Source organism: Protopterus annectens, chromosome 2.part1 (genome assembly GCF_019279795.1).
Source record: "Protopterus annectens isolate FY-2018-M chromosome 2.part1, PAN1.0, whole genome shotgun sequence".
NCBI classification, from domain to species: domain Eukaryota; kingdom Metazoa; phylum Chordata; order Ceratodontiformes; family Protopteridae; genus Protopterus; species Protopterus annectens.
The window spans coordinates 559,953,090-559,969,903 of record NC_056729.1 but is presented as its reverse complement, the minus strand read 5'-3'; the positions used below and the strand labels follow the sequence as shown (position 1 = coordinate 559,969,903).

Below are 16,814 nucleotides of genomic sequence, written 5' to 3'. Positions count from 1 at the left end.
TTCATCCTGTTAAGTCCTTATTCAGCAGTGTCCATAATGCCTTTTAGGTCCTTTAGAAATACTACAGAAGCAGATTGGGAACCCATGATGAGGGTCTTTCTTAACTGAGTGAATTGGACATCATCCTATTCCCCACTGCATCCAGGGCATATTGGGTTGGTCCTCCTTCACCTTGGCTTGGCTCCAGCATTGGGTTCCCAGATGTAGACAGATTCTGGATTGGTTTACGAAGCCATGGAGAAGATTGATAGATTATCTGTTGTGATGTGCTACAGGGCTTCCTTTGACACCAGCTCAACTCTCAGATGCCCACATGCTGTTTCTAAATCCTCATACTGTGGTTCCCAGGAACAGAGTTGATTGGAAATCCTCAAAGAAACAGCTGTGGTGCTAACTGACTCTTCTGGCCACTCTGATCAGTTATAATCTAGATCCTGAGGAAGATAATTTGTAAAAGGAGGTGTGGGAACTCCCCAGTACAGTTCTGTACCCCGGACATGACTTGAAGGATCAAAAGGGTTCCCTACAAATTCTTATTGAAAATAATAACTTTGGCAAAATCCTTGAGCTAATGAGTTAGGGGGGATTCTGTCCCACTGAACCACCCTCTCAGGATGAGGAAGTGATTTTTGAGTAATACATTGTTCTGCTCTGTGTACCTCTTGGGTGTCTTCCCCCCCCCCACCCCATGAACCTCTTGGTTGGCCCTTCCCATTTTCTGTACTAATTGCAGGTATCCATATTGGCAAAATCTCCTTTCTCTCCATTCTCATGTTGGCTTAGTTCTTAGAATACCTACTGCTACTTTGAGTATAATAGTCTATGTAGTTATTACCCTCCTTAAGGATCTGCTTCCAAAATCTCTCTCTGTCCTTATGTCTTCAATCCCCATGTCTTAATCATTCTTTCCCTTGTGTTGTATATGACCCTTAATTGTGTAGCTGTAACATATCCTTTCAAACCAGGTAATCCTAAACCATTCCCTTCTGTTGGAAGGATCAACTTGTCCTTCTTCACTATTGCATTCTCCCCATCCTAGACAAATTCCTTCAACAGTTTATTAATTATTATCTGAAAAATTCTCCTCTGGTTGAAAAAAATATGCCCGCACTATATATAAAACTAAAGGGACTAAAAACTTTTCACTGCTTGTATCTTACTATCCATATCCATAAACAAGAGCTTCCAGTTTTAGTTTTTATGTTATCTCTCCACATATCAGTAGCTGCCATAACAGAAGCCCTTTTAATCCATCTTCCTAAATACTTCATTTTACCATGTTCATGGCTGAACCAATTTAGGAGTAAATAATTTACGGATATACCTGTTGTTTTATCTTCATTAATTTTATGTCTCTGAAATACTTGAAACTGTCTCAGTATATTCCACAATACTGAGATGTCTTTTCCTTGATTTATCAGGTACAAAATAATATTTACATAATAGTGAAACACAAAACACTCCACGGGTGAATGTCTCACTGCAAATATAAAATTTGATAAATAGTCCAAGTAGAATCAAGCAGCAGAGACAACCATGTAACATCAAAAATGCCAGGCACTCAGTTGTAAAATGGATGAAGTCTTTAATGTGCACACTGGTGCATCAGTAACCCTGATATTATGGATATTTTGGGTGATGCACCGAAATTTAGGTTTAAAAATACGCCTAATTTAAAGAGAATTCTCTGCCAACCTTTTGATAGACATGATTCTGGACACAAGCAAGGTGTTGATACACTCCCCTATGGGCAATGTAGTTTTTGTAGACATATATATTCAAGTGGGAAGTTCGTGCACCCTGACACAGGGCAGAGTTATAGTTTTACCATTTTGGCGGACTGCACTACCTCGCACGTGGTATAACATGCGGTATGTGACATCTGTCAATCTTTCTATGTTGGGGAAGACCGACAGGATGCTTAGAAATAGGATAAGGGAACACATATATGGTATCAGGGTGAGGTCTCCTACTAATGCCTTAGCCAAGCATGTAATGGCAACAGGGAAAGACCATACTTTTAGATTCATGGTATTAGATACTATTACACCCCTGGCTCAAGAAGGCGATTAAGAAATTGTACAGAGAGGAGGGAAATGAAATAGATTTTAAGGCTTAGAGCTGATTGAGGTAGAGGCCTCAATAAGAGAACCTCTTTGAAACCTATTCTGAAGTCCAGGAGATTATATGTTAGTTGAGGCTTCTGCCCTGTGTACTGCAATATAGTGCTATGAAATTATTGATATATAGTAGGAGTTTATATAAGATGTTTACTATCTACCCATTATTTTGGGATGTTTTGAAATGCCCTTTAAGCATTCTATGCGAAATATACTTGTGTGTGTGTGTGTGTGTATACTTCAGATTTATTTTTATAGACATATGAAGTTGGGAATTGCTATATATACGTTATTTTTATTTTTTACCTTATGGTTGTATTTATAGATATATGTATATCTATTTGCACTTGTACATTATAGTTGTATTTTTTATTATTAATTTTTTTATAAAGAATGCTAGTGTTTCATTAGAGTGTTGTAGCTTTTACTAATTAATTGGATAATTACTTGATTGATTTAAATGGCTATCTTTCAGTATAATAGAGAGTGTGGTTATAATATGTGGTTTCATTGTTGGTCTAACAAAGCTCTAAGTGAAAGCACTCACCAGTGTACACATTAAAGACTTCATCCATTTTACAACTGAGTGCCTGGCGTTTTTGATGTTACATGGTTGTCTCTGCTGCTTGATTCTACTTGGACTATTTTTAAATACCAGTTATATCCTTGAATTTCTTAGTCCCTTATTTTCTTTGCTAATGTCTTTAAATCTAAAGCAAGTAACAAAGGGAGGCGAGGACACCCCTGCCTGGTTCCACTGTTCATACATAACTTGTCAGATCTTTGTCTGGAAGTGTTTACATAGGTACTTTTATACCCCAAGCAGACTTCAAATAATTTTTTCCTCAGGTAGACAGCAAATGTTGGAGGTGTGATGGGGAAGAAAGAGGTAACTGGGAACATTTTCTGGAAGTATAATGAGTTGGCAGACTTTTAAGATTCCCTGCAGACTCCTCTGTCCGAGATGCTGGGTGAGCAAATTGAACTAACTAAGGAAATGATGTTTTGAGCGCTGATACAAAATTGGAATTGCCTAAACATAGTAAGGCCTTACTGAGTCTAATTGAGATAGTTGCCAAAAAACGATTACTAGAAAATGGAAATCTAAGTCTAAACCAAATTTGCTAAAAGTAGTGATGATAGTAACAGAGATAAAACAACTGGAATTTGGATCTTTAGGAAAGGGTAGGAGCAAGTTGCATAGAAAAAATGGGAAATGTGGGATCAATACATGCAGAGGAGGAATGAGGTTTAAAAGAAGGCAGGATTTGAATGAGCTAGGTAATGGTTGACTGATAATGACTGGATATATTAAAAGTGATGTATAATGTCTGCAACTACAGTTGTGTCAGCACTGTTTGTAATGTATAATATTTGCAACTGAAATTGTGTCGCTATAGTTTATTTTCATTTATGTAAGAGTAAGATTCCCTGTGTCATACATGATGATTTAATAAAAATGTTTATTGTTTAAAAAATCATAACTTAGAGACGAACCCTCCCACTTTTAATTTTTGCCTCCAATCCTGCATATATTCTCCTAATTAACCTTATTATTGCATCAGGGAATGCAAATGCTCCCATTGCCCTACTCCTAAAATCCCTACTTGCTCTGATAACTGCTTTCTCTGCATCAAAACCCAGCAACAGAGGTATTCTTTTACATCCCTTTTCCTTCTTAAGCACAATTGTTCCGTTAATGCTGTCAGATGCTTGCTTTCCTCTACTCAAAACAACACTGATACGTATCTGTCAATTTTGGCAACACCTTTGCTATTCTTTTAGCTAGTATTGAGATAAACAGTTTATAATCATGGTTTAAAATTGGAATGGGTCTATATGAAGCTAGGTTTGGCATGTCTGTAACTTTTGTAGTTTATACAGCCGCCACAGCCTTCTTTAATAGGTTAAGATACTGTTTTACATACACTTGTAGATTTTTATCACTTTCTTCACTCCTAACTTCCAGCTTCCATAATTCCACAGGAATACCTTCTGTTCCTGGAGACTTTACTGCAGCTTGATTATACATCACCATTTTCATCCCATTTTTTCATATCTTAAATATTAGTTGTTGAGCCTGATCTCCCTCTAACTTTGGCATAATTTAGTCATCAATAAATATTTCCATTTCTGCTCTTTCTTGATTTCCACATTCCTGTACCTTATATAAATTTTCATAATATATCTAATACCTCTACAGGATCTAGTTATTTTTTCTTGTTACAGACTTCCTAAATTTGGCAACGACTCTTTCTTGTTTCTGGCACCTGAGTTGTGCTAAAAGCTATTTTGCTCTGGGGTTATTATCAAAATAGTTGTTTAGCGGCAGTCTTTCTAAACTAATGCATATTATGCAAATACTCTCATAGTTTCTCTTTAGCACTGTGCAGTTGTGCCTCTTCTTCTGTGAGATTCCCCTTATTCTGGAATAATTTTTACCTTTATCAGCCCCTCTAAAAAAATTGCTATTACTGCTTAATCATGTCTTATTCTCTTTTATTTCTAACCTATTTTTATACTAAAATTTTCATTTTATCCTACTCACTAGTTATCACTTCTGAAGAAACATTTGTATTAAAAACTCTCTAATTTCCACTATCCATTCTTAAAATTCTTGCCTTTAATTGGTTGATGGAATAGTTTCATTGCCTTAGTGTTATCTTAGTTTGTGTTATTGCCTGATATGAAATGGTTATTGGCTGAGCGTCGCAGCTTTCAATCAAATGCACGTTTCTGTGAAATAGGATTTCTATACTGTCTAGCACAGTTATTGTACCTGGTGGAATAATGTGTAAATTGTCTGAGTAAATTTGTACTACTGAATTCACGTCTTTCGTGCCAAATATTTTCTTAAATTTCTTCAGAAATCTTCCCTGTTTTGTTATAATTTTCCGTTCTAGTTCCTCCTGATAAAGCCCCACTATTGCAAATCATGTTCCTGTCCCCATCTGTAAGTAATATTCTCTGCTGAAAGCTGACGTTCTCCCAAAATTTTCTTAAGCTTTTTTGGTGAAATATGAATACGTGCCAGCATAAGTCTTTTCCCTTGCTGATTGCCCCTTACTGCCACAAATCTTCCATTCTTTTTTCCACTTCATCATTACTCTCCCTTTCCTTTGTCCCTGATATTCTGCTGAATATCCATCCTGAAATCCTTTTTGTCTAATTGAAATACTCATTTATTTCCAAATGTGTTTCCTGCAACATTGCTATTTGCACTCTGCATGTCTTAAAGGAGAAATATACCCAGAAAATGAAAAAAAAGTTTTTTAGCAGATCTTGAACTTTTGTGTATTACTACTATCTATGTATCAAAGTAAATTATTATTATTTTCTAATTTGTTATACCCCAACATGGCTTAAATTAGGGCTTCCATGTGTAGCATGATTTTGTTTTACAGTCAGTGCCTTCATCTTCTTGATGTCATTTTTGGGGCTAGAGAAAGATCCCAATGACTGGAAGGATCATTTACTGTGGTTTTCTCTTTCAGTAGCTTAAAATAGTACTGTGACTGCCTACTTTTGATTGTGAGCATCAGTCCGCATTTTAGTTTGTTTCCTTGCTTTTTCATTAGTGGCCATCTATGGTACAAAATTTTAAGGCATGTTTAAATGATAGGTTTGAACATTTAACTGAGTTTATTATTCTTTTCAAAGTAACAACTGTAATTCAGTGTTGAAGTGTGAGAAGTATCACTTCTGTGGTTAAAATTTGTTAATTGGACTGAGATGATTTGTGTTGCATTCATAGATTTTAATACCATAGTTAGAATTTGATTATTTGATGTTAATCTTCTTTCCCTAACTCACTGACGTGTCTCAGCAAAACACTGTATACAGTTCAAAAATGCTGTAACAAAACACCAGAGGAAATGTGGTGCTTACAGAAAATACAGTGTAGAAAAAAAAATGCAAAATCAAATACTGACAAAAATTAAGAAAAGTAAAATGAAAATATTTTCTTTGTGGCTCTCATTTTTTGGTTAAGGGGAAAGTTAACTAATTTGTAATAAGAAAAAAAAATAAGTATAAGTTGTATGATACCTCACAAAATTTCCAAACAAACAAATGAAAATAGCAGTAAAAGGCAAAATAATAAAACACAAAATGACTTTATTACATAAAAATCTGACTGGTAAGTCATTTTGTGTTTTTAGCCGTTCATTTTTTAAAGTATAAGTTGTGTTTTCATGTTCATTTGTATCTGAAAACCAAGCTTGAAACCCGTGGTTTTGTTCAGCCTCAAGGGTACGCTATTTTTCTAAGGGGTGATGCTAATCTGTGACTGATAAGGCACAATCTGAAGTAGTTAACTTCATTTTGTCTGCAACCTGTGGGTATACGGATCCGTATCGTATCCGAGCCGGCAACTTTTTTTCTAGCATCTGCTCCGAGCTTCTCCCCTTACCCATAATGCACTACCATCTTCTATCTTCCCCCAGATCTCGTTTGCCACGCCAGTAGTGTGCATCATGGTCTTCTTTGCTCTGAGCTCAGGGATAGTTAGTGTTGTTAATTCTTAATCTCGTATGCGTCTCAGCGATTTTTTTCCCTTCCTCCCCCTTTCTAGTGTATCGCTTGTTAAACTTGGTAGAGTAGTTGTTAGGCCTGCCCTTCCCCTACCTGTGTTTGTGTGTGTTTTTTCTGGTAGGTAGTTTTTTCTTTTTGGGTGCAGGACCATGGCTGATCAGCCAAAATCTGTTTTCAAGAAATGTACAGAGTGTGGCCATAAGCTCTCCCCGGCTGATAGTTACACTCTTTGTGTGATTTGCTTGGGAGTGGCACATTTGTCCACTCTGTGTGCTATCTGCACCGGGTTCAGTCCTAGTGCCCTCAGGGATCGGAAGGCCAGGTTAGTAGCCAAAGGTCTTCTCCCCGCATCCATGCTGGAATCTGCCAAGGCCTCGGTACCTAGTGCTCAACCTCCTACCCAGACAGGGACTCAAACTCCTGCTTCTTCGGGAGCTGGGCCTAATAACGACAAATCTACAGTCAGCGTGGCTGACAAGGAAAGAGAAAGGTGCAAAGAGGATGGGGACAAGAGAAAGGACAGACCTCGCAAGAGATCCCCGGACAGGGAGCTCTTTCTTAGTCACCCTTCTAAGGCCATGAGGCCAGTTTCTCCATGGCTTCAGTCTCCTCGTTTCTCTCCGGAGCTGTTGGAACATTTGGACCAGTGGCCTTCCTCCCCGTCATTGCGCAAACCAGCCAGATCCGAGTCGGTGGCCTCTTTGAGATCGACTCGGAGTTTATTGGACTTGGACATGGACAGAATGATGCGGAGATTCATTCAGACCCAAATACAGATGGGAGTCTTGCCAGGCCCCTCTCCCTCTGGAGGGGGGACCTCCATGCCCTTTTTCCACCCTATCTCTCCTTCCCCGATCCATGCTTCGGGGCTCTTGGATCCGAGGATTTTCAGAGCTGGTAGCTCGGCACCAACGGTTCCCCCAACCTCAACTCCGGCTGTTACCTTGAGTTCCTCGGATCCGATTAGTTCGGATCTGAGCAACTCTCGGAGCCGCGGACAGGGAGTCAGACCCGAGGGAATGTATTCTTCGGCTCTGACCTTTTCGGCTCCAACCCATTTCCTCAAACCTCAGGCTACCCTTGCTTCGGCTCCGGTCCCGCTTCAGATCCGGGGAGGGCGCCTTCCTTGCTGGGTGCTAAGGAGGTCTGTTCTCCCTCAGCTTTCGAAGTGGTGGAGAGGGTTCTGTCCCAGGGATTGAGACCCCAACCCATCTCCTCGGATTCCACCCAGGCCCCCCTGGATTTGGCGACTGCTCCCCTCATCCTGTCTCAGGGACAGCCCGTGCCAGAGGATCCCCAGGTTAATTTCCCTGAGGTACCCCCTGCAGCTCATGAATCCTCTTCTGAGAGTCTGACTGAAGAGGGTCACCGTAAGTGCAAGTGCTAAAGGAGGCACTTGGACTCCCCCGAGTCCCTCACTATGGACACTGACTTTGGTGAAGGAGAAGGGTCACCTCCCGAAGACGTCCCCTTCGGAGAAATCATGGAGATCCTCCACCAGAGGGGAGGTCGGTCAGCCCCAAAAACCTTCTGGGCATGAGTCAGTGTTCCTGGAGGCCTTTGGCATGGGCCCATCTACTTCCTGGGTGTCCCCGCCAGCGGACCCCTTGGTGGACCTTATCATCACGCTGGCATGGAAGGAGCCTGACACCATAGAGCCCATCCCCAAACACCCTGACAAAATTTTATCACCCACTTCCGACAGGCAACCTTGGTCAAAAGCAGCCCCAGTTTACGCTATGTTGGTTGCAGCGGCCACCAAGAAGGAACTAGCACAAGAGAGTTCCTCAGTCCACCCTCCAGACAAGGAGTCCAGGTCGGTGGATAGGTTTGGGAAGCGCGTCTGTTCCACCGCGACCTTTTCAATCCGTGCGCTGAACTATTTGGCACATGTGATCCAGCTTCAGCGAGACCTTGCTTCGGAATTCGCTGAGTTGCCCCCTGAGTCTTTATCGCCGCAGGACAAACAGTTGTTCTCTGCCAAAATGTCTACTCTGAAGTCAGTCTCAAACATGTCTATGCGGCTCCTTTCCCATGCCACGGAAGGAGCAGCTAGGGCAGCTGGGACAGGCATAGGCATGAGGTGTCATGCCTGGCTCAGGTTGTGTCAGTTCACGAACCCTTTCAAGGCGTCATTTATCAATGCTCCCTACGACGGTTCTTCCCTTTTTGGGAAGACAGTACGTGACACACTTGTCCAAAGTGAAAAGGACAGGAAGACTTTGTCTGCCGTCGGGATCCGCTTCTCTAACCCTCAGCTGTCCTTCTCTAGGAATCAAAGAGGGCAGAAGATGTGGTTCCGAAAATCACAGTTTTCCCGGGATTCTCAGGACAACTATTCCCCCAGAGGCAGAGGGGACAGGATCGATGCCGACCCAGAGGTAGAGGCGGTCCCAGGAAGTTTGGTTCTAGGGAACCCTTTTCTGATAGACCCGGTCAGCAGCCCTGAGGGGTTGCCCGACTGTCCCCCGACTGCCTCCAGAGTAGGAAGATTGTCCTTATACCCAGCAGCATGGGAGTCCATTGCAACAGATTGCTGGGTGTTACAGATGATATCCAGGGGTTACAGTATCCCATTTGTAGCCCCTCCAAATATTCCAAAACACCTCCTGGATGTTCCACCCGCTCACAGGGAGACCACAGCTCTAGAGGTTTCAAAGCTGCTTCTCAAATGAGCCGTCGAACAGGCACCCCCCCCCCCCCCGATCAGTCCGGATCAGGCATCTACTCAAGGTTCTTTTTGGTGCCAAAAAAGACTGGGGACCTCAGGACCAATCTAGACCTGTCAACACTGAACCTGTCTGTAGCCAAACAGAAATTCCAGATGGTCACCCTACAGTCCATTCTACTTTATCTCCGAGAGTGCGACTGGATGTGCTCGTTAGACCTCCAAGATTCTTACTACCACATCAAAATACACAGAAGCTCCAGGAGGTTTCTGCGCTTCCAGTTGGGAGCCAGTCATTTTCAGTTCAGAGCCCTACCCTTCGGTCTCACCACAGCCCTCAGGGGTGTTCACCAAGGTAATGGCAGTTGTAGCGGCTCACCTGAGGCTTCAGGGTATTCAGGTGTTTCCTTACCTGGATGACTAGCTCTTCGCTGCGCCCAACAAGCATCATCTGTGTCTGGCCCGAGATTACTTAATTCGGTTGGCAGATCTACTGGGAATTACAGTCAGTGTTCAGAAATCCCAATTGCAACCAGTACAAGTTCTAGACTTTATTGTGGCACGGCTAGACACTTTGCAGATGAAGGTATTCTTAACTCCAGACAGGATCTTACACCTTACATAGCTCAGATAGCCAACTCCAAGTCTCCAAAGGCGAACAAGGTTCTCCGGGCTCTGGGGTCCATGGCTGCCTCCATATCGATTCTCCCTTGTGCGTGCCTTCATATGCGGGTTCTGCAATGGACTCTGGCTGTTCAATGGTCTTGGCTAGACCTGCCCATGAAATTTCCGATCAGGATCAGTCACGTCTGCAGGATGTCTCTTCTTTGGCGGTTAAGTTCACCGGAGATATCAGAAGGATGCCCAGCCCAAGCCACAGTGACCATGGGCGCCTCCCAACTTGGGTGGGGGGACACTGCTTGGGAAGGACAGTCCAAGGCAGGTGGTTCCAGTCAGAGACTAGAGATGAGGTCAGTGCTTTTAGCGTTGGAAGCCTTTCACACTGTCCTTCCTCTGAAATTGATTGCATTTCAGTCAGACAACATGTTGGTTGTCTGGTATATCAGCAAACAGGGGGAACCAGATCCTACCCCCTATGTCGCGAAGCCATGAGAGTGTGGGAATGGGTGATCTCCACCGGTCGGTTTCTGTTAGCAACACACATCCCGGGGCGCTCTAACATTTTAGCGGACAGATTGAGTCGGGCTATTCTGATGCCATACGAGTGGGCTCTAGAACAGTCGGTAGCGGAGGAGATCTTCCGTGCATGGGGTCAGCCTTGCTGCGATTTCTTTGCATCTCTGTCCAATGCAAAGTGCAGAGAGTTCTTTGCTTTGATTCCCTCACCTGGGGAAGTCCCCAGAGACGCTCTAGTCCATGCTTGGCTCCCCGGGCTACTGTATGCTTATCCACCATTACAACTCATTCCGAAGTTTCTTTAGAAAGCTTGCCGACTGCGGTGCAAAGTTATCCTCATTGTCCCATTCTGGCCTTGTCAGGTTTGGTTCCCATTCCTTTGGTCTCATCTCTTAGCTCCCCCGTGGGTTCTGGATCCCTGCCCGGATCTAATCTCCCATCCATTTGTGGCCCGTCCGCCTGATCTGGGCAGCCTCAAGCTGACAGCTTGGTTGCTCCAGTTCCGTTGATTGCCAGGACTCCCGGTCTTTCATCCCAAGTAAAATCCATTCTGATGGCTTCTCCTAAAGATTCAACTAGGAAACTTTATCGCAGTAAATGGAAGCGCTTTTCCATTTGGTCCTCAGAGAAAACTAGATCCCTTTACAGCCCCTATTCCAGCGGTGTTGGATTTCTTGTCTGGCATTTTTCAGCAAAGAGCTAGTTCCTCCACAGTGAAAGTGCAATTGGCAGCCATTTCTAATTTTCATGTTGGTGAAGACAACATTGCTTTAGCCTCCTCTAGGCTGTGTAAGGCTTTTCTTAAAGGTACTTTTCTGTTACGTCCACTTGTCAAGGATTCAGTGCCTCTTTGAGACCTTACCTTTGTTTTACAGGCATTGGTGGCTCCTCCATTCGATCCTGCAGCCTCGGTGGATTTGAAATTTCTATCCTGGAAGACAGCGTTCCTAGTCACCATTACATCTGCAAGGAGGGTTTCTGAGCTACAAGCTCTGTCTGCCGTGCCTTTGTATTTGGTCTTCCACAAGGATAGGGTCTCTCTCCATACTAATCCTTCCTTTTTACCCAAAGTGGCATCTGAAGCAAACATAAACTAGTCCATTAATCTGCCTGTTTTCTTCCCTAACTTCCAAAATAAAGGGGAATACAAACTTCATTTGTTAGATTTTCATAGACAGGTTCATTTTTATCTTCATAGAACAAAATCTTTCCGCAAAACTGACCAGTTGTTTGTTTCCTTTTCCAAAGCATTTCTGGGAAAAGTTACTTCTAAAGTTTCTTTGGCCAGATGGATCACTCTTTGCATTTCACATGCCTACAAAGCAAAAGGTTTATCTCCTCCTGGTATTGTTAAGGCTCACTGTACCAGGTCCATGGCGACTTCTGCTACCTTTTGGTCTAGGGTTGCTTTGGACGACATTTGTGCAGCAGCGACCTGGGCCAATTCACATACATTCATTTCCCATTACAAATTAGGTCTGATTTCTAGGGGTAGAGCATCCTTTGTCTCTGCGGTGCTCAGGAATATCCTTCCATAAGGGTCTCCCAGGATTGGAGTAGCTGGGGACTCTGTCCCACAGGTTGCAGATAAAATGAAGTTAACTACTTAGATAAAGAAGTTATGTACTTACCACAACGTTCCATCTGAGTAGTTATGCTTCATTTTTCTGCAACATTCCCTCCCTCCGTCCCCTGACCTTGCCCTGTCTTCAGGGTTGGTTAATTGGGCTGAGTTGCTTATGTATTTAGTTGCAGCAAACTTGATCTGAGGGAAGATAGGAGATGGTAGTGCATTATGGGTAAGGGGAGGAGCTCAGAGCTTGGAACAGATGCTAGAAAAAAAGTTGCCGGCTCGGATGAGATACGGAGCCGTATACCGAGAGGTTGCAGTAAATTCAAGTATCACTACACAGATGCAGCGTTATCGTGAGTACATAACTTCTTTTTTAAGCACCATTGTTTTCCTAATGGCTTTATAATTGGAGTAAGTGACCTAAACTAATTACTTTGCCACTTGGCATCCTTCATGATAAAACAAGTGCAGGAAAAGAAAGCAAGCATAAATACCTTCAGATATCAATGCAATGGTTATTAAATAATGCTTTTTTCTGTATATGATCTGTTTAATGTTGGATTACATGGAAGGAGAATCACTTTTTGGAAAGAAAAATTTAACATTTAGGTGCATAGCTCATTGTTTAACTACAGACAGAGCTCATTCAGTCGGCTTTGATGATGCACTTTTCGTGTAGGAGACAGGGGTGTCCCCCTATGTTACATGATGGGGCTACCTTGTCTTCAGCATGTACTTCACTGGTATGAAAGCTGACTTATGGGCCACTGGTTGACTTGCGTTTTCTGGTAGCTACAGGGTTGTAGCAGTCTGGTCACTTCAAGAAACCCATGGCCACCAAATGTGTCTGTCCCTCACTAAAGCATTGAGCCAGGAACATGGACTAAAGCTAAATGCAGAGAAATGCAGTACTGTACTCTTGAGAAATAAGAGCATCCCTTTGCTACATAAATGACACTCCTCTCAAAATATTGTTAGTCTTGGGCTTATTTCTGGGCAATGCTCTCCTCTGACTATCGTGCTTTGGCTGTCATTAAGAAATATTTACTTAGCTCAGCTAATTACTAAAGGTACATATTCCATGTCAGAAGAAATCATTGTTCATCTGTACACCTCCATCGTCAGGTTCATACTTGAATATAGTGCTTGTGGCAAATACCTATCCAGAAATATCTCCCCAGATAGAAACATTTCAACATTTCCTTACAAAGAAAGTCTTTGGTGTGAACTGAGCCGGAAGAGGCTGATCTACTGATTGTGGAGCCCTCGGGTCCAGAACCATCCTTCTCGGTCTGTTCCCTCACCTCGACTCCGGACCCGGCACCGGAGTCTCGAGCCGACGGTCTGTTCTGGTTCGGGCGAGAGTCGAACCGACGTGTCGGGTTCCGACTCTCCCTCGGGCCTCGGCGCGATCGATTCGGCTCCGTCCTCCGGGGTCGATGCCTTCGTGCCTGTGTCGGGATTCTTCCCATTTCTTCGAACCGGGGACTCTTCGATCGGGACCCGGGAGCGTTCGACCTGATGAGGAAGGTGTTGTCTACCCAGACAACCACATCAGTGGAAGCAGTTTCTCCCCCCATAAAGGGCCTTTGTCTTCATCTGCACCCGCGGCCACGTCCCACCGTGGGGCACCAGTGTCTCAGCCACCCCTGGAGGCTGCCCCCTCTTTCTCCGAGGCTTCTTCGGATGCTCCCACGAGGAAGTCCCTAGGAAGAGATTGTGTAAGAGGAGACACTTGGATTCTCCACAGGAATCCTTGACATCTGACACTGACTTAGATGAGTCAGAGGGGTCCCCTAAGTCACCTTCAGAAGATGTCTCTTTTTCGGACATATTGGAGATCCTGAAGCAGAGAGGTGACTGGCAGTCCCTTCCCCCTTCTGAGGATGAGTCAGTTCTGCTGAAGGCATTTGGTGCTCGCCCTTCCTCCTCCTGGGTCACTCCGCCCTTCTCACGAGACTAATGGAACTAATTGCTCGAAGGGCGTGGGAGGCTCCTGACACAGTGGAACCTGTTCCAAGGAAACCTAACAAGTACATCACAGCACCTCAGGATAAGTCCTACCTTACAAAAGGTGAATGCCAAATGCAGGAGCTACTTTGCCCTATTACCCCCTCCAGGGGAAGTCCCCAGGGACGCACTGGTTTACGATTGGCCCCCGGGACTCCTGTAAGCATTTCCTCCATTTCCTCTGATATCAAAGTTTCTCCAGAAAGCCAGGAACCTACACAGGACGATAATCCTCATTGCTCCATTCTGGCCTCGTCAAATTTGGTTTCCCTTCCTGAAAACACACTGCATTCGGGGACCCTGGATTCTGGACCCAGAGCCAGATCTATTGACTCACTCGTCAGGGGTTCCCATCCACTCCGGTCACTCCATCTACCAGCTTGGCTGCTCCAATTCCCAACCTAGCCAGGTCTGATCTTTTGTCCCCAGCAGTTCAGGATATATTGGTGGCTTAGCATAAAGCTTCCACTACTAAAAACATATTCTAGCAATGGAAGCGATTTGTATTCTGGGCGAATACACACCATGTGGATCCCTTTATAGCTCCTTTGAATAAGATATTAGAGTTCTTAACGGACTTATTTCATCAGGGTGCTTCTCCTGCTACTCTAAGAGTTCAATTGGCTGCCATTTCGAATTTCCATGTGGAAGAATGTGGAGCTCCTGTTATGGCTCACAGACTTTGTAAAGCCTTTTTAAAAGGAGTTTTTCATATTAGACCACCGGTCAGATCTCCGACGTCTCCTTGGAGTCTGAATTTATTGTTATCTAAATTAATGTTGCCCCCTTTTGAACCCGCCTCTTCTTGCCCATTAAAATTTTTGTCCTGGAAAACTCTTTCTGGTAGCCATTACTTCCGCTAGACGAGTATCTGAACTTCAGGCTCTCTCCATCAAGCACCCTTATTTGATCTTTCACTAGTTTCTCTTCGAACCAATTCATCCTTCCTCCCTAAAGTGTGTTCTATTAACAATATTAATCAGTCCATTGAATTACCCACTTTCTTCAAAACCACTCCAACAAAATGGAGTATATGTTACACAAATTGGATGTTCACAGACAGCTAAGATTTTATTTGGATAGAACAAAAGATCACAGAAAAACAGATCAACTCTTTGTGGCTTTTGCTGATAGCAGGAAAGGACTTGCAGTTACCAAAAGAACTCTTTCTAAATGGTTAACGGATTGTATAATCTAGGTCTCACGATTCTTCAAATCAACCCCTTTTACACAAACCCAAAGGACATTCCACAAGGTCAGTATCTCGTCTTTGGCTCATGCAGCTCGCCTACCACTGGACGCTTATTTGTCGGCTGCTACTTGGTCTAAGCCACATACATTTATTTCTCATTATAAAGTAGACAAGGTTTCTAGGGACAGGGCAACCTTTGGTTCCACTGTGCTCAAGAACGTCCTCCCGTGAGTTCCTCAGGATCAAGGAGCTAGGGACGCTACCCATGTTTAAGAACAAACGCGAGATTGAACACTATCACATATAGAAGTTATGTCCTTACCATAACGTTCCATGTGGAGTGTTCATCTGCTTTGTTCTCTACAGTCCCACCCTCCACCCTTAGGAAGAACGTTCTTTGATGCCTGGCCAGGAGCATTTTGCTACTGTTACTATACTGTGTACATAGTTGGTATACACATATATTTTTATATGTGTCTGTTTAGATATGTATATAGTTTTCTATAAATTCTTTCTATACTTATGTGTATAAGCATGAATGTGCTATTCTGTAGATTGGTTTGTTTGCAAACTAGATCTGAGGTAAAGGCAGAGGGGGATTGTGGGTATTAGATTGTCTCGAGCTTCTTCTCGATGCAGAGCTTGCAAGAGGCCGGCACGGGGCCGAGGATCGGCTCCGAACCCATGTGTAAGAACAAAGGCGAGATGAACACTCCACATGGAACGTTATGGTAAGGACATAACTTCTATTTTTCTTCCCTAACTTCCAAAATAAAGGGGAATACAAACTTCATTTGTTAGATTTTCATAGACAGGTTCATTTTTATCTTCATAGAACAAAATCTTTCCGCAAAACTGACCAGTTGTTTGTTTCCTTTTCCAAAGCATTTCTGGGAAAAGTTATTTCTAAAGTTTCTTTGGCCAGATGGATCACTCTTTGCATTTCACATGCCTACAAAGCAAAAGGTTTATCTCCTCCTGGTATTGTTAAGGCTCACTCTACCAGGTCCATGGCGACTTCTGCTACCTTTTGGTCTAGGGTTGCTTTGGATGACATTTGTGCAGCAGCGACCTGGGCCAATTCACATACATTCATTTCCCATTACAAATTAGGTCTGATTTCTAGGGATAGAGCATCCTTTGTCTCTGCGGTGCTCAGGAATATCCTTCCATAAGGGTCTCCCAGGATTGGAGTAGCTGGGGACTCTGTCCCACAGGTTGCAGATAAAATGAAGTTAACTACTTAGATAAAGAAGTTATGTACTTACCACAACGTTCCATCTGAGTAGTTATGCTTCATTTTTCTGCAACATTCCCTCCCTCCGTCCCCCTGACCTTGCCCTGTCTTCAGGGTTGGTTAATTGGGCTGAGTTGCTTATGTATTTAGTTGCAGCAAACTTGATCTGAGGGAAGATAGGAGATGGTAGTGCATTATGGGTAAGGGGAGGAGCTCAGAGCTTGGAACAGATGCTAGAAAAAAAGTTGCCGGCTCGGATCAGATACGGATCCGTATACCGACAGGTTGCAGAAAAATGAAGTATAACTACTCAGATGGAACGTTATGGTGAGTACATAACTTCT

General features: G+C 43.3%; 1 protein-coding gene across 1 annotated transcript in view; it reads left to right on the top strand.

Annotated features, from left to right (window-relative positions):
* Window positions 1-16,814, top strand: part of POLR1A (RNA polymerase I subunit A) — a 2,269,619-nt gene that overhangs the window by 376,527 nt on the left and 1,876,278 nt on the right. The gene's annotated exons all lie outside the window — the stretch shown is intronic.